The sequence below is a fragment of the Motacilla alba genome, chromosome Z, assembly GCF_015832195.1.
Source record: "Motacilla alba alba isolate MOTALB_02 chromosome Z, Motacilla_alba_V1.0_pri, whole genome shotgun sequence".
Taxonomy (NCBI): domain Eukaryota; kingdom Metazoa; phylum Chordata; class Aves; order Passeriformes; family Motacillidae; genus Motacilla; species Motacilla alba.
Window position 1 is genome coordinate 2347848 of NC_052046.1, and position 18037 is coordinate 2365884.

An 18037-nucleotide genomic window follows, 5' to 3' on the forward strand; every position below is an offset into this window, starting at 1 on the left:
GTGAGTAAAATACTTGTTTAGAACAAGCAATTTGGACATAACTCTGTGACTGAATTACTAAAAACCATCACTCATTGTAGCCTGTGTTTCATTGGGCTGGTGGCTTACATTCCAGCCAAAGGCTGGGATCTTGGGTTATATTAAGCTCCTGAAAAAAAGCCATGAAAGTCCTTCAAAAAAGTACTACACAGTACTAAAAAGAAAAAGGTCCATGGATAGCCATATTTTATGGCTGTATTTTCCATATAGAGAATATCAAAAATAAACCCAAATATTTTATTAACTCTCTGGCCACTTTCCACAGCGATGTGTTAGGATTTCCTTTCTGCAGTGAAGAGTTAAAGAAATTTACACATTCCCTGGGATCCCTTTACCAGGTTGTAAAAAGACAATTGGATATGTTATTCCAGGTTCAGATTCTTCTTCTGTCCCACATTTTTCACCGTTCTTTTTTTTTTTTTTCTACTCTGTTCAGAAAGTATGGACCTATTTTAGAAGAAGGTTGGCTGTCCTAGGGGTTAACATGCTAAACTTTAAAAAGTCTATGCTTACCCTCTTGCAATCAAATCAAGACAAAATAGTGTTTTACCTTAAAGACAGGATCCAGAACTAGCTGGCAGAATGTCCTCAGCAACTTCTTTCCATCTGGGCTAGAGGCTGATTTGCTGAGTTTTCCAATTGCTGGATCAAAATATCTGAAGAAGATGTTTATTTTTACTCATCCAGTTTGAACTCGCAGAGTATCCACTTCCCCTGCAAATTTCCACTCAGTTACTTTTAAAAGAAAGCTTTGCAAAGTTTGGCATTTAAGCAGAGATTCAAACAGAAGGTGGCTAATTTCAATATAGAATAACTGCTAGAAGTCTGTGGAGGCAAAGGATGGCTTTCTGTTAATTTAGGCCTTTGACTGATCGATCGATTGATTGATTGATTTTACTATAAACACTTATTTTGCATTTTTCCAGGTTGCACAGGGTTTGGAGGAACCTGGTCTAGAGGGAGGTGTCCCTGCCCTTGGCAAGGGGTTGGAATAGTTGACTTTTAAGGTCCCTTCCTACCCAAACCATTCTGTGATTCTTTGATTTTTTGGCTTTTACAGGGAAATAGCACTTAAAGTAATTTTGCTATCAAGAATTCTCCTAGTCAGCCCTGCTATCTCTAACTGCCTTTTGAAGCCTCACTAAAATAATTTAAAAAGAAAAATCCTGGAGGGACCTGTGAGCTACATGAGTCAAGGTAGGTCAATTTATTATAAGGCACCAGAAGATAAGAAAATACATTGAACTTTCACACCTGTATAAATCATTCTGTTAACAGCAAGCTGTGTACACAGCTAATGGCAAATCAAGCCTGTCGATTTCAACAATTTCAGGTTCATTAAATTCACACAAATACTCAGTGGAATCCTAAGACTGGATTTGGTCCATAATCTTGTGTTTGTCCATTAATTTTACTTGTGCAGGCCAATGAAATAGTTCAGGTTCTGAAGCTGTGAGGGTGAATCTTTTCTCTCTGCTCTTACAGAGAAGAGAAGGCACACACAGAATATCTGCACGACGAGAAATTTCCTTTCTCAGCGTCGCGGTTTAACACTCAGATGTTTAAATATTTTTGTTGCAGGAGTTCCAAACTCCCTCCAGGGGCTGCCTGTGGGAGCTCAGCTCAGGAGAAGCACTTGTATGCACCGCTGACATCCTCAGAGTGTCACTGTGGTATCTCAGCATGGATCTGCAGCATGGATCTTAACCTTCCCTCTGCTTCCTTTCCACCCCAGAGGCTTCTCACCATCTCTTCCACTTCATTTCAAGCCCAACCGCAGCTCTGGAGCAAGAGTTTCATTCCACACGGTGGGAATATTTATAGCAAAGGTTAAATTGAAACTTGAGAAATGTGTTTGTAAAGCTCCGAGTAGGATATGGAGGACGATTGCTTTGTGATGAGTGTTAACTGAATTGTTAGTGAGCTTTCTCTGGCATTTAAAATAGAGGTGGTTCATTCCTGCCACGCAGATGGAGCTGACCTGACTTCGGGGTGGCTGGGATCCATGGAATATTAGAATCAGAGTAAAATCCTAGCTCAGAGACCTTTCTTTCAGTAACTAGGTAAGCTGCAGTCAATTTTAGCTGGAAAACAAGCCAGTACAGGAGAATTCCATCTGAACAAAGGGAAACAGAGCTCAAAACCGATGAGAAAGTTGGTCTTACAACTCTTTGCTGAAAAAACTAGTATCTGAACCAGCCCAGTTCTGACAATTCCTCACCTTAGCAGCTGGACCACTGGAGGAAACTTCCAATTGACTTTGGTTTTTTATTTTACAGTTCTCATCTGCAACACAGGAAATACTGTTTGTCTTTTTATCCAGCTATGCTTCTAGAGGTACCCAGCACATTATCATATAATTACTGATAGAAAAACAGAGACTTCTTCAGATGAGAACAGAGCAAAATCAATATCCTCTCAGTTAGGAATAGCAGAAAGGCCATGTTTCTTGTTGTGTACGTGACAGAAGCAGCAACGTGAGGCACAGGAAGCCAGTCTTATGGATTTGAAACCCACAGCTCCTCTTCACAGTTTGTCCCGGGCAGATGTCTGACATTTGGGGTTTGAATGACACTGAGCAACCACCTTGAGGATACACATTTTGTCACCAGAGCATGACCTGCTTTGTGAATTCTCCCCTCCCTCCCAGTTCCTTCCACTCCCCAGTTGTTTGGTCTGAAATAACATCCCCAAAAGAAAGAACGTGGGACAATGAGGGAGGGAGAATGACTCTGAACTGCCATAAATGTATGCAATTATTTTGCTTCAAGGCTGGTACTCTCCAAAACTGGGTTTCAACCACAGCGATGTTTTTCTATCTTCTTTACCACAGTATCACTCAATGGTCCAGTTTGACCTTCTCCATATGTGGGAGTGGTGACAGTGACATTTTCCATACGATTCTGGTAAAGTTCCTCCAGCTCCAGCTGCAATCCCAGCAAAGAATGGTTCATTTTGTTCATCATCAGCATGGGTTTGATGTGTTCTGCAATAGCCTGTCACAGAACTGTCTCTGTCTGTACACAAATCCCTTAATAGAATATAACCACAATTAAAACTGGTATTAATATGGTTAAGACCTTTTAATCTACTTGATAAGAGTGGTGAGTGGGAAAGTCAAACTGGTACCAAAACCATAATTTTCAGTTGCCTGTATTTTTCTAATGGAAGGAGAAGAGACACAGGCACTTCAACTCTCCGGGATTTTCCTGAAAGATCAACTTTATTTCCTGCATTTCTTCATTATTTCTTTCATTCCTACACACATGTATTTACTCTGTATTCAACCCACAGATTGGATACAAAGTGCTACAATCTCCTAAGATAGTGGAAAGGCCATGGGCTAAAAATTCATGTCAGAATTCATATCATTGGAAGTTAAACTGTTAGAGAAACAAGCCTCCCCCATCACTTGTGATTTTTTTTTTTCCTTAAGAAGATAAAGGTAAAATACACGGAGTTCTTTCCTGCTGAAGAGCATGTTTATCTGAAACACTCAGTCACAACATGAGCACCATCAGCGACAGGAGGGTTGCTGTGAATTCAGAGAAGAAATCAACATTTCCAGGGAAGCCAATTAAGTTAATAAGAAAACTCAAACCATCCCTGAGCTGTCTGATGAAGGCCAAGGTGTAATCTGAGAGTTTACAATTCTCAGAAATTGCCCTGTAAGAGAAGAAAATAAAAGTAACAAGTAAATAATATTTCATTTTCTGCTGATTTTATAATTTTATAATAATATGCATCGGTTGGGCTATTACTGTGCCAACACTGTTATGGTGCCAATACTTCTCCATATACTTCTTAATATTTCAATTCCTAAAGTTACTAGGATCTAAAATTCTGCTTTAATTTTTAATTTTAATTTTTAATTTTTATTTATTTATTTAACTTTAATTTTTAATTTTTATTCTTATTCAAAACCAACACCCTAACCTAACAGTCACAGCATGACATCACTGTGAGACACTTGCAGAGCAATGATCCAATTCCCTTTAAAGTTTATTCGCTTTAAAACTTTGCAGTTGCAGACCTCAAGTATAGAGGAAATAACAAGGCACAACCCTCCAGAGTAAGAAATCCATGAAATATACTACTAAGAAACTCTCCAAAAGCATCTTTCTCTACACTGAGGAGCAGGTGGGAATGGTCAGTGGGTACCACAAAAAAGCTCACCCCCAGAACTGCTGAGATTTCACTCTGAGGACTGTGAGCTTCTGTTCTGTAGTGCAGAGCTTGAGGCACATGTCAACCTAAAAGAGATTTGGCAAGAGGCAAGGCTTTCAGCAAAGCCCTCTTCTGTCTTCAGGTTTTAAAGAATAAGACAGGAAGAGACGATACAATCAGAATTTACGTAGATTCAATTATGACACATCTTTCTTGCTCTTTTTCTGTGTCTGTGAATCAGATTCCTCAAGCTCTGGCTGAAGAAATCGTGCTCTACACACTGAGGAGTCTGACAAGGTTGATTTGTTCTGCTCTACTGTGAAATTCACCCTGAGGAGAGAGAAAAAAAATAATGAAAAATCAGCTATTGCTTTCTTTCCAAGTATACAAATGATATGAAAAAAGTTTTACTGTCATTAAATTCACAGCCTCAAGAGGAAATGAGGTTGCCCATGATTTTAGGCTTAGTATTACAAATATCCATTCACATTTTTGGCATGTTTGTGTGAGTACAAAGAGCGGAGGCATAACTTAAAATACATCCCTGGTTCTGTACCACAAAATGTCAACCACCACAGAAAATGAAGAACCCACTTGCAGAGACAGAACAGCTCATCCCTTCCAAATGTTCCAGGAGGGTTTGGTGCGCACAGCTGAGAGCTGCAGCTCTCTCCAGAGCTCCATCCTTCTCCCCTCCTCTCCTCCCACCTCTGCTCCTCGCTGTGCCAAGCCCTGCTCCCACTCCAGCTCCCCGTCTCCCAGGATCTGAGCCCTCCCAGGTGAGCCCCTCTTCCCTGCCTCCAGCACACCCTGGGTCTCCTCCTTTTGGGGAAAAAACACCAGATCTAGAAACTGGTGGTCCAGCTCAGCCAAAAAACCTCTTAAAAAACATTAATGAGCCAAGTGCAGAATTTTTAGAGCCCCTTTCACAAATTATGCTTCTGAAAGAAACAGTTCTTATTTCCATAACTCTTCTATCTCATGCTAAGAGATTTCAGATTGTAAAAAAAAAAAAAAAAAAAAAAAAGAAAGGAAAAAAATCTTGACCCCCAGAGGTGCTGGTATTTATCTGTTAATCACATGAGACAACTTAGCAAAGACAGGTGAGATGTTTCTAATCTTGGCTTGTCTCAGTCTGTCACAAGCACCTTTAATTGGTTATTCCTGCAAATCCCCTTAATGCAGGAAGTGCTTCACAGGGACAGGGAAAAGGACAGAAGTGGGAGGAAAAAATGGTAGGGAATAGCAAACAAGCAAGCACAGAAATCCCATGTTGCAGCAGTGGTTTGTACTTGTTGATCAAGTGAAGAAAAATACCCCATAAGAAACACCTAAATAGGTTCCTTGTCTGAGCTGGAGTCACAAATGACTGAAAAATCAAATTAAACACGTGTTTCTATTGCTACACCAACAAAAGTTTCCAACACAGCTGGAGTGCTAATGAGCACATCTTCCTCCAAGGATAAGATATTAATTTAAAATATCAACCAGCCCAGCTCAAAATATAATTAAATGTAAGAGACAAAACAGGATTATTTTGTGCATGGGCAGATACACTGCGGATATAAATCACTGCATGTTCTCTTACTAACTTTGGATCTTCAGTTCAATTTTTAATTGTGTGTTTTCTCAGAAATTGGTTCTAATTAAAATAGCCAAGTTCTCTTTGGAAATGAGAAATATCTAAGCAGCAGCTTGGCCTCTTCACCCAAAAATGTGTTATTTCCTCACAGTCTTCCCATTTATAGTTTCTTTCCTACTTAAAACTCTGAAAACAACCAACAACCAACCAACCAAACCCTCCCTCTTTTGCCACCAAGGGAAACTTGGTCTAAACAAGACAATTTTTACTGTATGTTTACACTTCTGTCAGTGATCCACCTCATACGAAGGTACCTCATTTCTGAATTTATTGGGTTACTCTTCAGCTTAATAAAAAAAACAATTTTATTCCTTTTCCATAAAGTTCTGCAGTGTCCTGGCACCCAAAGTCTCACTCACAGCAACACTTACCTACTTCTTCTCAACTTTGAACTATTCATTGCTTCTCTTTCTTTTCCATTTACAGATGGCACCTCCACTTTTCTACTTGCATAGTTTTCCCTGTTTTTTAAGTTGTGCTGTGCTAAAATAATCTAAAATCAAGACTCTTAGCATATAGTGCCAGAAGTATGCTATGTACACTTGTTTCATAAGGCAAATAAATACCTAAGTATTGTTGAATGCTTGAAAAATGCTCTCTATCTGCTCTTTTTTCTTCCTAATTTTAGACTTCCGCAATGGTACAACTGAAATTTGCCCCCGATAAATATTTAGCTAGCAAAGATAATTGCATTTTTTCCATTTGCTTCAAGTTTACACCACATTTATATGCACAGGCCACACTGTGGTTTTCTTTTGGGACAAGGAACAGAGATGGCCACAACTATTTATTTTTATTTCATATTTTAAGCCAAGTGTTCGTTTGCACTAATTCTAAATGGGCATATTATTTCAACAGGGCTGGTTGTTATCCTGTGGCAAGAACTTCAGGATTAGGCATCAATAAATGCTGTCCACTTCCAAACATTTTATTTACCTTTCATTTACACAAATTTCAGAACAGACCTGGATATGTGTGCTGCTCTGTAAGAGAGAAAAGCATGGGCAGCACAGTTTTTTTGGTCTTAAATACAATTGAAAACACATATTCAGATTAAAAATTATCAGCAACTTTAATTTTAAGTTATTCCAATTGAAGACCTGTTACAGAATTTCTGTTCTGCTGTGTCAGTCAGCAACCAGATCAAAGGTATCTTGCCATGAAATCCTTGCTGCAGAGGGCTTAAGATCCTCTGTGTGCTCCAGCAAGCAAGAAATTATCGAGGTGAAAGCAGTATCTGTAGAAGGAGAAATATCACCACTTTATTAAAAACAGAACATCACTTTTTTTTCCAAAACTCCCAAGTTTTATGGCCAGTACAGGCAGAAGGTGACCTTCCTTCCTTTTAACTCCTAGCTGAAATAATTTGTGTAGCTTACATTGCAGTGCTGCCAGTGATGCCTCCAGACTAGGCTTCTTCTGCAAGGCATTTCTTCCTCTTAAATATGTTGAAATTCTTATTGTGTTGAACAATTACATGCTTCACCTCAGAAATAAATATCCTGAAAGCCAAAGAAAAATGAGAACACTTAAAAAAAGCTGACATGGGTGACTAGAATGCCCATTTCAATAAAAAAGTAACATTAATACAAGGAAAGACTACAAGAATTTGAGAAAAAAAAATTAAAAAGGAAAGAATTTTAATAGCATTAGTTCTCAAGAAATACAAAGGTGTACAAGCATCTGTTTATCACTGGTTCACTAGAATAAAAATAGACCCAAAATGAGTGAAACATATGATGAGAACTGCACTGATTTAAAAGAATCACAGAATCAGAGAATCCTAGAATGGTTTGGGTTGAAAGGGACCTTAAACCTCATCCAGTCCCACCCCCTGCCATGGGCAGAGACACCTTCCACTATCCTAGGTTGCTCCAAGCTCCATCCAGCCTGCCTTGGACACTGCCAGGGATGCAGGGGCAGCCACAGCTGCTCTGTTCAGCACAGACAGACAGTGGGAGAGAGCTTTCCTTCACTTTTAGTTAGTTTTTAGCTAGCTGAGGCAGAGAAGTTCCCTGGACTGTGGTTTTTCTTTTTCTTGGAACTGTTCAAACCTGCTCTGGACAGAAAACCCAGGAGAACACCAGGAGCTCACACCTGTGGCCCACTGGGCTGGCCCTGGGCCGTGGCATTTCCAGAGCAGGAGGGACTGATAAGAGACTCAGTGAGCTGAGTTACATCCCACAAAAAGGACTTTATAAATTTGCCATCTCTTCAGAATACCTAGAGGCTTTGTTGTTTAATATTAATTTTTTATGCTTGTAAATACTTTGCTTGCTAAATAAACAGTTTCTTCCACTTTTCTCCAAGGAAATATTTTCTTTTATCAGCTGGGGGACGGGCCACTTGCATCTGCTTTCTAGAGGGATCCCTTTGGAAGTTTGCTCCCAAATTTGCCCTAAACCACGACAAGAGCCTTTCCCTGATATCCACCCTAACCCTGCCCTGACACGACTCCGTGCTGTGGTGTTCACTACTCTGCTCCAGGGGCTCCCCCTTGCAGTGGGTTTTCCCTCTGTGGATGTTTAGTTTTGATTCCTGGCTTGGAGCAGGTAGTCAGTGCTGTAACCCCCCATTAGTTACCTTTAAAAACTAGTTAAATGACTGATCAGTTCCCTGTTGGAACGCAGGGATGACACCAAGTTCCTTTAAAAATAACTCACTGTCATGGAAGGCACGAAAGTAATAACAGCACTCCACGTTTCTAATACAGACTTTCATCCAAAAACGCCTTTTAGAAATATTAGGCAATTAAATTGTCAAGCACAGAGTGAGTGTGTGAATGACTTCACTGAAAAGCACCAACTTCAGGGACCAAGCTAAGGGAACATTTATACAGGAATACTTCCTAAGCACTGAAGGTCAGGAAAGATGAATATCAAATCAAGCACATTATTATATAGGAAGGGCTATGGATGGGATAAATGGTTATATCAGCCCTACAGAACGAAAAGGACCTATTAAAAAGGACCTGTCAGCCTTGGGCATGGAAAACTGTTGCTGTAGCTTTCCACAGAGCTGCCAAAGGAGAACTTGCAGGACTTGGCTCAACTGGATGAAGCTTAATATGATTACATAAGTTTAAGATAATAAAATACCAAGAGTACGCACTCAGAGAGCGTCAGAATGTGGGAGTGTGGAAATTCCAGCCTGCAGGGTCAGAATTTTTTTTTTTTTTTATTAAACAACAATTTCAGTGGTCATAAATGCTCAGCCTGGAGTTCAAAATTACATGTTGCCTCAAGGGCATTGTTCATTTTATTAAAAAGCAGGTATTACTAAAGAGAGAAATATAACGGGAGAGGGTGGGGGGAGAGAGAGAGAGGGAGAGAGGAGCCCCCAGAGTCAAAGATCAATCCTCATGGAGGTAATGATCAGTGCTCAGTTTATTGCAAAGCTGAGGGTACATTTATGTGGCAATGCAGGTTTCAGCGAGGTGGGAATATATTTGATTGGATACAAAGCAAAAAGCTAACATAGCTTTAGTCACGTAGCGTATCCTGGCAAAAGTATCAATTGAACATCTTGCCCCGTATCTTCTTTTCTTATCCTCAGAACATCCTGCTTCACATCCCTTTTCCTTGGGCACATCTTGGCAAGTGTCTCCATATTGTCTGTCCAAGGGCAGCACATCGCTGCTGGCACATCTCTGCTAGCAGGCACGCATGCAGGGCTGTGCAAGCAGGCCTCTCAGAGCTTAAAATGCTCTTCATATTAGTTGTGCCGTGCTCCTCAAAGCAGAGCCATAAAAGAGGAAAACCTGGATCTGAGAGCTCCGAAATTTCTTTGGCCAGACAATTAACAACTCCACGTTGAGCAGGCTGTAAGTCCAGCGTGTTTGATGCCTTGTCAGCACCTGTATTCAAGACAAAATAATCTAAATAACCAAAGTCCTTTATTTGGCCAAGAAAGAGAAGGGCTCTTTTGTTCATCTCTTTCCCCTGGGCAAGAGGAAATGTTCACAAGACACTTCTCTGCCAAGATTTTCCTGCCCAAAGGTGCATTTTTCTTTCAGCTTATCTTCGAGGGGTTAGGAAGCACATATGAAACAGCTTCCTTTAAACAATCTGGTTGTGTCACAGCAGAGGGAGAGTGCTGTTATTTTGTTCTGAAGAGCGGAGCAGCACTTGTAAGGGCTTTGCTTGTGCAGTCTGAACTTCAGCTCTGTGCACAGTTCTTTGTCAGCATGAAGAGTCCTTTCTGAAGACTTGATGTCTGGTAACAAAACCAGCTTTTCCTTGTGTCTGTGTGCATTTCAGTACACAATTTTTGGACCATTTTGCAAACTGGTGCTCAGGCACAGTCCTCTACATACAACTGAAATTTATTTTCCTCTGCCAATTTCCTTTCCAATTTATGCCAATCTGTGCAAGAAAACAAAGCTTAGAGAAGTGCAGAAAAGTTTCCAAGTTAACAAGTTCCTGGAAAAAAAATCACTCAGTGTACACTGGCATGCCATTTTCATGGGCATTTTATTCTTTGTATGACCTCAATTCCATTTAAAAATGACAGCTCTTCCACAAATGGTCTTTCAGCTTGTTCCCTACCTACAAAAACCTTCTTACAGGTGCTAACCATTCCTCTTCTCACTTTTCTCTCTCTCTTTTTTTTTTTTTTTTGGTAGAAGCATGGTCTTTTGTGTTTCTGGAGCAATTACTGTCCTTATTCTCTCTCCTCCACAGCATTGCCTTCAGCCCTGGATGTGGAGAGTGCTGTACTGAACCCCCTCCTGGCTGTATCTTCAATCAATATAATCATGTAAATTGTTCCTGAAGAATGAAAGTGCTGTGTGCAGTTCAGCACACATTTTAAAGGCAGAAGGGAAATTGAAGAGACATTATTTTTGTGCTTTCCTTCTGCCAGACTTGATTTCTTTAATATGCTGGGGTTTGCTTTGGAGGAGAGTCTAAAATGATTCTGTGTAAGTGATCAATTGATCTGTGTTTAGAGCACTGTAAATAAGAGCAGGCCAGCAATTCTGGACGATTGGAAAATGTTGAAAAGAGAGGTTTGTCAAGGGGTAGCTGAGGCTTCAGGAGGAGAAGTTGGTTCAATATGTACCCAATATTTTATCACCATTGTACAGAGGGTACAAAGACTCCGAGCTCTTATTCAGTAAGATATATTGGAACAGTTAAAAAATTGCTTGCTTGTTACCACATGTGTGGCAGGAGATGCCATGATGGAACACGGGATGCCATTTCCCATGTCCAGTTCTTCTCAGAGCTTTAATCCATTTTCACTTACCCCGTTTTGCCCTGGATCCACCCTTTCCCATTCAGATTTTTCCTGTGCATTTCATTTTGCTCTACGTTCTACCTTCTGTTCAATTCAGATAGATAGGTTTGCCTTGCTTTGTAGTGCATGGAGTACTTGGTTTTCCACGCCTTGTCTATTCAAATAAATTTTGGTAACATTTAGTGGCTTAGAGGATGAGTGTTTCTGAAGTTTATTGGTACATGGGCTTGTGTGAACAGGCAGGACCCTCTCTGGCTATCACCCAGAGTAGCCAAGCAGAAGAAAACTCAATTATCATTACTCTGTATTTTCCACATCGGTGCTGCCTCAGATCTTGAGAATTCCAAGTACATCTGAAGAGCTCAAGCCTGCCTTCACCTTCTTGTTCACAGGTGACTTTGCCCAGAACAATTCAAATTTGAACCCTCCCTGGATAAAAATGGCACTAGACTTAGCTTAAAAAATATTTTATTCAGTAAATCAAATGCATTGACTGAAATATTTTCTCGTTTGCAGTATTTTCTCATTTGCATTATTAAAGCACTGCAGATAACCTAGCCTATCTGCAGCCTATCTATTTTAGTTACCAATTGCCTTTCTCTATATGTACCACTAACAACTCTGAGGGATCCTCTGAAGACAGAAGATTTATCCACATTTTAGTATATTACCTGTTTGGATTTCTAGTAATGATGCATGAGAATTAAAAAACTCATGATTTTATTACTAAGTCAATCTACAAAAATCTGTGCAACTGATGGCAGTAAACCTAGTGCAGAGCAGAAAAAGTTGAAAATGTTTGATTTTCAGGAATGGGAAAAGAAAATTGTGTTGTAAGTTGAAGTTGTTTGGCATAATAATCTTTGAAAAACAGTGGATAATTTAAACTCTGAGCATTTGGGATTTTCCAGGGTAGCACTGAAAGTTTTTTGGTTTTGGTTTGGTTTTTTTTTGTTGTTGTTTTTTTGGTTTTTTGTGGGTTTTTTTTGAGGTGGTTTTTTTTTTAAGTCTGTTACCTCAAGCAGCATGTGTGTTCGAACCTTTTAGCATGGATCTCAATTTAATCTTGATAATCAGGGTAAAATAGTTATAGATTAAGTGTGACTTTAACTTTTCTTTCCCAAGCAGGCTTTTTTTCTAACATTACACCAGTCCAATACCTTTAAAGGTATTAATCAGAAAGGTGATGAATTATTTTTCTGCTTTTTTATGATGAACATATTTTTTAAATTATGCATTGCCTACAGTCAAGCAATCTCCTTGGACTTTGCCTTCACTTCAGAATCACCTCTGTCCACCTCACAAAATATGAGGCATTTGACAGGGATATCTTCCTTGGAGGCCTTACTTAGGGATGGAGAGCGACAGGCACTTCAGGAAGGCATTTCAGCTTCTTGTTTGCCTGTGATGTGCTGTGGCTGAATGACAAGAAGGATGTGCCACATGATATTATTTCTGCTCCTTCACTGGATGCTGTGTGAGAACATCTGATATTAACTCTAACACATAAAAGCAGCACATCTGATCTTCAAAAGTGCTGCATTTATTCAGCTCTCCTTAAATCAGTGGGATTGCTTTTGTCATTTTAAGCAGTTTGTCCCCAAATGACTGTTTTTGAAAAGCTGTAAGAAAAAGAGTGCTAAGCGAAGATAATTAAGTGTAAATTTGAAATGGATTGTGTGATCATTTGTGCTAGTGAAACACACTTGCTTGTCTGCCTGGACCAAATGAATGAGTAGGTAACTCATCCAAGCTTATTTAGAGTTTAGGGCTGGCCTCATTAAAAGACATCTGACTACATTTGGGAAATAAATGAAAGACATTACTGAAAATTTACATAATTTCTTTGCCAAAAGGTCCCTGCTTGTGAATGAAATTAACAATGTTTCCTTATCTTAAAATAGTGTATTATTATAATATATTTTACAATTATGTATGATTATTTTTATTATAATATTTAATATAGTGAAATGGATGTAGAAGCAGTTCTATGTTATCAAAGATTCAAAAGGGATACATTTTAGTGTTCATTCAATTCCGGTTGCAAAAGACAGTGAAAAGAAGGGAAAGCACAAGGAATTACGTGCTTTTCTGCCTCAGGAAGGACACAGGCAGATTTTCTACAGTGTACTAAATAAGGGCTACCACTCAGCCTTTGGTATATTGAGAACATCTGCCAAATTGCACCGGGAAGGTCACATCTGGTTTATCTGGGAGCAGGATGTGTTCTGCCATGGATTGAACGGAGCAGAGTGGGCCAAAGCGGCCGGGCAGGGAGCCTGTCCTGAGCAAGGCCCATGCAGGGCTCAGCAGGCATCCAGGATGCTCCACCGGGAATGAGCAGTCACGGGTGAACCCTCATGCACAGGTCTGGAAGTATCCAAGGAATTCATGAGTGTTTTTTATCAGGAAATGAAGAGATTAAGACTGAAAGCTCCCAGCCTGAGCCAGGCCCAGCAGCCATGTTCCCTCAGCTCACGGAAGGCATGGAGGGGCTGGAGCGTGTCCAGGGCAGGGAACGGAGCTGGGAAGGGGCTGGAGCCCCAGGAGAGGCTGAGGGAGCTGGGAAGGGGCTCAGCCTGGAGCAAAGGAGGCTCAGGGGGGACCTTGTGGCTCTGCACAGCTCCTGACAGGAGGGGACAGCCGGGGGGTCGAGCTCTGCTCCCAGGGAACAGGGACAGGAGGAGAGGGAATGGCCTCAGGCTGGACCAGGGGAGGGTCAGGCAGGGCATCAGGAGGAATTCCTTCATGGAAAGTGTTGTTCAACACTGAAATGGGCTGCCCAGGGAGGTGTTGGAGTCCCCATCCCTGGAGGTGTCCAAGGAAGGCCTGGAGGTGGCACTCAGGGCTCTGGGCTGGTGACAAGGTGGGCATTGTCACAGCTGGGACTCCATGGTCTTTGAGGTCTTTGCCAACCTTAATGATTCTGTGACTCAGTGGTAAAGCCACTGTGATCACTCTAAAATCTGTGATGGAGGAGCAGTCACTTGGAAGCCCAGCTGGATCAGCTGCCTGGGACAATCTCTGGTCACAGCCTGTTGAGGCAGATGTGCTCCTTTGAGGCAGGGGACATCACAGGGCTAAGTTTGGGGTGGCCAGAGGAAGGGCAACCTCACTAAAGGGAGGTGGAACAACCCTTCACAATTATATTAATCAAGGCTGCTGAAATAAATACAGAGTTTCACCATATTTCTCTCATACCCAGTGGTGATATGGGGTGGTGACACTTGTAATAATCAACTTTCTGCAGGTTTTCTTTTTAAATATAGCCCTCTTCTAGCAGAAGTGATCAACACACCTCTTTCAGAGCTACTGTGAAAGGAGGTGAAAAGCATTACTGCTACAGTAACATCACTGTTAAAATATTTCTACTTACCCAAGTGATGAGAGGGTAGTTATAAGAGCTTTTTGTGTAGTTTCTTATTCTTACAACTTTTAAAATAACTACTGCTTCCCTCACCCAGCAGCAGTCATAAGCAGGTTACTGTAATGTTGGATGTACTCTCAGTAAAAAATGGCATTTTAAGACTGACTGTAATTAGGGGTAAAAGCGACTCTTGCTGTGCTGAATGTTTGCTCCTGGTCAGTTCTTTACAAAACAGTGTTTTTCATTTCATAAGCAGAAGGATGATTTTTGTACGGTCACACTTCCAGGACAATTTTAGCATCCCTGCCAGGGAGGCACCAGGTTTCTGCAGAGCAGGCAATTTTGTCAGTGATGCATGAGACAAAGTAGTATCCAAACCATGCCTTCAAATTTTCATTTGGTCATAATACCAACAGGTCAATGGACCTGTTTTTGTCATTACTGGGAACAGATAGGAAGATTTTTCTTCATCCTTGGGCTGAGCATGTTTCATAATCAAATGTTCCTTTAAAGCTGGGAAATAACATTAACATTAGGAAAATAAAAAAAGAAAAAGGAACATTTTCTCTCCTAGGCAGTGCCATATGTCTTTCCAGGTGGAAATACAACAGGGTGCAGTAAGGCAAGGATTGTGCAGGGCCCCTGTTGTGCTTGGCTGTTGGAAAGCATATGGTGCAATAATGTTCCAGTTCTGACTGTGAATTTTCCTTCTCTTGTCTTCTCTGGCAAATATGATTGTTCTGATGTGTATTCGGCTCTTCTGTTTGTGGCTAGGAATAGTGTGCTCCTCCATCTTCAAATCTAACTGTAAGATCAGGTCCCATTTCAGAGAAAATCCCAGAAGAAAAAGATAAAAGGTATGAAAACTTTTATCACGGGTTGTTTGAACCACTTTTACAGTGTTGAAGAGTTTGCAGAGGCTTGGATTTCACCAGTCTTAATGGAGACTTTAGGATGCTGAAATTCCAGGAGAAGGAACTTTTCCCCATCTTGAAAGAAAACAATGCTGGTCCTCGGGCAGTTTTTATGCCCTTGCAATAACACTGACCTGCAGTTGGCTTGGTCTTAGTGTTTCCTTCCTACCCTTGGAGTTGATTGCTTGGGAAGCATTGCATTTTGGAATTTACTCATTGTTGTTCAAGTTTCTCTCTTCAGGCTGTGATGATGCTGAAGTTTTAGCACCACCTCAGTGCCTGTCATCCTGCTCCCCTCTGCTTGGCCTGGCAAGCCAAGAACTGCACAGTGAGCTTCTGTGTCCCCCTAGGGCCTTAATTTCTGTGGGATGTAGTGAAATGCTTTGGACACGTGTGTAATCAGAGATTAAGGCAAAAAGCAGAAACAGTTGTATTTGTTTCAGTCTCATACCTCAGTATCATGTCAGCACACAGTACAGTTTCTGAGGAAGGCTGCTGCTTGTGGCTTCTGAGGAAAAAGGCATAAATCTTGGGCACATGGCAGTTTTGAAATTAGAAACTCATGCAGGAAGTTAATCTGGAATCATAAGCAGTTTAATGACTGGCTTCTGTTCTGAAGATGGAGGGGGCAACATCTCTCCAAAAATTACTATCTCTAGAGCTCCTCCTTCTGTCGTAACTGTGGGTATTTCCATTGTGCGGTCCTTTATAAAAATCTTATTAGGCTATTGCCCTCTGTGATTTCTGTCTGCAGAAAATCCCTTGGAGCAAAATGAACTTCTCACAAAGTTCTCTGCACATAGGGTATTTCTACACTAGGTTTTTGCCCTGTGGTACCCAAACATTTAGAAACCTTAAGGTATGTTTGGCAGCAGGGCTGAAAGGAAATTGTGGATGCCTGTTTGGGCAAGGCTGTAACTGCCAGCTTTGCAGGGTGGTTGTAGAGTGGCTGTGACAGGCCTACAATACTGAGTTGTTCACTATATTCCTAAAAACTAGCTGAGCCTCCATCTCGCTTCTTCCTTCTCTTACCTTATCCCCTTCATGGCTATTGTTCCCAGGTGATGAAAATGCAGAGTGATGCAACCTGACTCAAACTCACGAAAAAGTAGAGATGCAAAGTATATACTGCAGATTCTCTTGTTGATTGCAATCCAAGTTGTACTTCCAGGCAGTGACTTGTGAGTGTCACCACTTGTCAGTGGAATGCATGGAGCATCCATCAGATAGTTTTTCTGCCCTGCTTCAGTTCTGCCTCTATATGCTGGTTGAAAAATTTGGGTTTCATCATCATCACCATCATCATCGCCATGTTCTTGACAGAAAGCTTTCTTTTATTTCTCAAATGTTGAGCAGAGCAGAGCTGGCAGCGTCTAGGAGAATGTCATTTGTGGCATTTAGTAGCAAAGTGGCAGCATCATCTTGCTTTCCCAGCGTGTGCTCTATTAGCATCTCCATGTGCTGAGTGTTTGTTGTATTTTGTGTTTTGATGTTTTTGCTCAGGGGTCAGGGTACTGCTCCACAACCAGAGCAAAAGAAGGCAGCAAGGTTTTCTGAGGGTGACAGTGGACACTGCTGTGTTGATAACAATATCCCTTGGAAGCAGTAGGACCTCATCTTCTCCCTGCTCAGAAGCAGATCTCCTCAGTAGCCTGTGCATGCACGTTTACAGCATTTCTGAAACCAACGCCTTTTGATCTCTGTTTCCTTGAGATAAAACTCTCCGTGAGTTCTCACTCCTGAGATGCTCAGTTTGAACTTGCCACTTCTCCTTGATCCTCAGGACTGGGTGAAAATGTTCTCACTTTCTTTTGACTGCCTTTTCCATGTGAGGAAACAAAATTTTATCCCTCCTATTCCTGTATATCCCTGCAAATACATCTGATTTGAGAGTTCTGAAAACCGGAATATGGTACAGCCTTTAATTTCACTGAGTTAGAGTACAGATTTAGTGGTGGATATAAACAGACCAAGTTGTTCAGAGCTTGGAAAAAGCATTCTCCAACTGCTTTTTAAGTCAAGTAAACTGCTAAATTATTACAGAATTGCAAAGGTCTGGTACAGAATTGCCGAGATCTGGCACAGAATTGTACGAGAAAGGGTGTAGTCCTGCAATGTAACTTCTCTTCCACAGTCTTATCTGCATGAGTGTTTGTAATCAAGCTCACACATTCATCCAGCTTTAAAACTTCAAATGCGATTTGCTGTGCAAAATGTGATGTAGAGTTGATAAGGCAGGGACGTTTCTCCAGAAGTCATCAGCAATCTGCTGTGAGCGCTCAGTCTCACTGCAGATCTACACCCGAGGCTTTTCGCAGGAGCAGAAAACTGCTTTGTGCAGTGTGTTAAACAAACAGCAGAAGTCAGTCCTGACCTCAATCAGATATTAAGCTAATAACCCAGATCCTGACAATTTTAACCTGTTTTGTGTTGCCACTGTACACACTTGAGTGGTCCCAAACAGGTCAGTGTTGGAATTAAGTTGCTCATGAAGTGGTTTGCAGGATTACCCTGTAGATTCAGCATTTAACTAAAACTTATGCAGGTAATTTCTTTCACCAGCACTCCCCTTGGTTTTTTTTCCTCTTTATTTCTTTCTTTTTTCTTGCTTTTTAGCACTCATAAACATAAAAAAGTTGCATGGATTTAAATTTTTAGGTTTAGAATAAT

General features: G+C 40.9%; 1 pseudogene; it reads right to left on the reverse strand.

Annotated features, from left to right (window-relative positions):
* Window positions 1-562: 562 nt before the first annotated feature.
* On the reverse strand, window positions 563-16413 carry LOC119695517 (annotated as a pseudogene).
* Between the last annotated feature and the right edge of the window lie 1624 nt (window positions 16414-18037).